Source organism: Cryptomeria japonica, chromosome 10 (assembly GCF_030272615.1).
Source record: "Cryptomeria japonica chromosome 10, Sugi_1.0, whole genome shotgun sequence".
Lineage (NCBI taxonomy): Eukaryota > Viridiplantae > Streptophyta > Pinopsida > Cupressales > Cupressaceae > Cryptomeria > Cryptomeria japonica.
The window spans coordinates 101,381,832-101,385,372 of NC_081414.1; the positions used below are offsets into that span (position 1 = coordinate 101,381,832).

Consider the following 3,541-nt stretch of genomic DNA (forward strand, 5'->3'; position numbering starts at 1 on the left):
TTAAATTATAAAATTAAATATAGAAGTATATTAAAAATTTAAAAATAAAATACATTACTAAAATAAAAATATATATTAAACATATTTTAATAAATTTATTTAACAAAATATAAACGAATATATAAAATTTAAAATATAATAATAAATAAAAATATAAAAAATATAATATAAATAAAATACATTTAAAAAAATATAAAAAAATATATACAAAATTTAACAAAAATATAAATAATTTCTTTTAAAGGGGCAGCGTAATTCCTTTTAACAGCAAACCGGGGGGCACACTCTTCGAAGCCGCAGAGTTGCACGGACGGGAGAGAGGATTGCACGATGCTGCAGGAAGTGGCAGGCACAGAAGGCACGGACCGAGGAAGCACGGCTATCCAGGCGGTGCAAATTTTCCCCTGGATAGCCAGTGCTCGGCACTGGCTATCCACTGGAAAATGAATGTGATTTGATGGATGTAAATCATCTTGTCCATGCATTGACAGACGCACGTCTCTTCAACAACAACAGAAATAACGCAAGTGCACAACAAACAATGAAATACGAACACCTTTGGTTAAAAGAAAGCAGCCATGCAGAAAAAAAAATGAACGGACGTGATTTCTCAGATGGTCTTGCATTGGTTGTCTTTATCTTGCAATCATAGATTTTAAATTTCAACTTGTTCATTTCATATAGAGAACGCCTTCAGCTAATAATCTTCACATTCAATTAGCTTTATTGAATGGAGAAGACATTGTTTGATGGAATAAACAATTCAAATTAGTTTTTATAATAATCATTAATCCATTTTTGGATGATCATTATCTCTTTTTGTTGTTGCTCTTTCAACCAGACTGGATCTTCATTAGCACTTGGACGTTCAACGTCTTCGCAATGCATTCCTGCATTACATTCAATTCTTTTAAGATAACAGCATTTCTATTTCATGTGGGCGAAGGAAAAAAAATGAATTCTGAACCAACTTACCCTCTTCGGTGGTAATAGCTACAATCCTTTCTGAAATATTCTCCAACACGCTGAAATTCCATTCACAACATGCCCAATTGATTAAGGGTAAAAAATAATAAAACGATTAATGGGTATGAATTCTCAGAAGAAGAATGACTTACCCTCCACTGCTCCCTGGATCTCTTAACCCATTCGAGAAAATGATATTGCTTCCAAAATCTTTCAACACTCTTTTTATACCCTGGACATTAATTACAACCAAAGCTATCTCAATATAAATCAATCACAAGTTATCGAATTGTCATATCTGCTTAACTATAATTAAAATTTGAAGGTATAACTTTTCTGTAAACAATTTCGACAAAATTAGATGGTAGAGTAAAATATACATACATGTCCTCCGAATTCAGTTGTAGCCCAGTGTTGACGTGGCAGGACTCTGTATTTCTGGTAGCATTCGTTGGAATAGGAATTGATATCAAATTGCTTGGGCGGAAACATAGTGGTGCCAGGAGGATCGCTCCATGGAAACACCATTACGGTGCAAGTCTGCCGATTTAAAAACATGTTAGACAGGCAGCCTAATTTCATTTCGTTCTAATAATTATAAATAAATAAATAAAAACCTCTCAGCAACCTGCCAATGCCATCCTGAATTGGTATAATCCTTAGTGACGGCCAAATCCAAGCATTGGCCTCCTTCTGTGTAATTTGCTGCAGCAGCTATTCTGCTAACAGTGTCTGCATCTCCCGGTAGACTGTTCATGGCCTTGCAGATCTGCAGATAGAACTAAGTTAATAAGCAGTCAAGTTGGTATGGTGGGAAGGTTTAGGGAGTGTATTTACTCCTTGAACTTGTTCGAAATCATACTGTGCCGCCCCTGTGTAGATTGATTGAAGCAGATTCTACAGATCTCCCTTATCAGTAATATTTCTGCAGCAGGAATACGCGGTAAAAAGATTTTGATTACAGGCATGCTAAATACAGGGTATGAAGAATGCGTTGGTGCTACTTTACTTGCAAGCCTTGGGGGCTGGACGCGATTTTGTCCATCATATCCCACGATTCATTGATTTTTCTGTAGCAGATCTCGCTTGCATTCTGCGACATAAACTCAAAAGTCAAATTTTATGATAATAAGGGTGAGATTAAGCTGAAAGAGAGGAATGAACATACTCTGAAATCTGCAGATGATGCGAGGGCCCCGATTGCTAGGTGAGGATATTTGAGGCGAAACCATGCAGCTAGCACTACAACAACACCATTTCATTGATTGAATCCAACTTAATTTCAGTTTCAACAGAGAATATATACAAGAAATCTTACTTACTTCCACCATAGGATGCTCCAAACGCGACGACTGGACAATTCTGAGCGTTTAATGTTTTCTTCAAATCTACAATGATGGTCGCATAATCTGCCGAGGCCTGCGTGGATGTGAAATAACCCAGTGCTCGCATTCGCATACGCCGCCTCCTTTCCCCCGAATGGCATTGAAGTCCCATAATAACGGTGCTACACATATACATATATACCTTGCCATAATTAATTAGCCCTAATAATGTATACTTATCAAAGCATGGGGCCCCAAAAAAATGACTGTAAAATAACACACACAGAATATGGAATAAATGAGAGACTGTAATACTACCTCTATGTAGACCACAAGAGCTTTGAAGCTAGGAGGTTGATCTCTCATAAAGCCCACGCTTAAGTCGTATGTAATGCTATGTTCCGCACCCAACCATACAAATATGGGAGAATTGTTTTGAGCGCCGCCCCAGTTGGACTTGTCTATGATATATGTCTGGGGAAAGGTTTGATAGCTCTGTGGCGTGTATCCAAAATGGTCTAGAATTTGGTTATATTTGTACGAATCAGTACTTGTATCTGAAAAGTGAGAATTAGTGATTCGGGATCTCTTTAACTTCTCCAGAAAATTCCCACGCAGTGAATTCTTCCAGAGACTCGATGGCATCCCACCATGCCCACCAACTCCCAAAATGAAAACCATGACCAGCAGAATCGTACAAAGAAATCCAAATCTCAAAGCATGGAATTCCATTTCGTATGCCCAGTCTATACAACACTATTCTGAGTCCAAGCTTCTCAAGTTTAAACTGATATATACCAGATTTTATATTGCAGGGAGATCTGTCATAGCTATATATACATATACTTTCAGCCGTATTGTTCAAAGGGTAATTATCATATGGACGGAATCTAAATGCAAGTAATCTGTTTTAAACAACTTAAACAATTATATACCAAATTTAACATCTGTTATAAACAATTTGAACAATTATAGACCAGATTTAATTGTTATATACTTTCAGCCGAGGAAACCAATCATACGGACCGAACGAATAACAAAAAGAACCCGGACGGGATTTTACGAGAACAATGCAGACAACTTCAGGAATAATTTTGAGAGGATGATGAGTTCTATGGACAGAATTAAGTAGATGAAATTTTAAACAAACCTTCAAAAATTATAACCAAGCTGCCGCTAAGTTAACAAATTCCGTACACTGCTTTCCACGTATTCAAAGAGCTAAAATTAAGAGAGTTCATGCACTTTGG

The 3,541-nt window shown here is 36.8% G+C and overlaps 1 pseudogene; it reads right to left on the reverse strand.

Moving 5' to 3' along the window:
- Positions 1 to 768: 768 nt before the first annotated feature.
- On the reverse strand, positions 769 to 3,023 carry LOC131072638 (uncharacterized; annotated as a pseudogene).
- Positions 3,024 to 3,541: the final 518 nt, after the last annotated feature.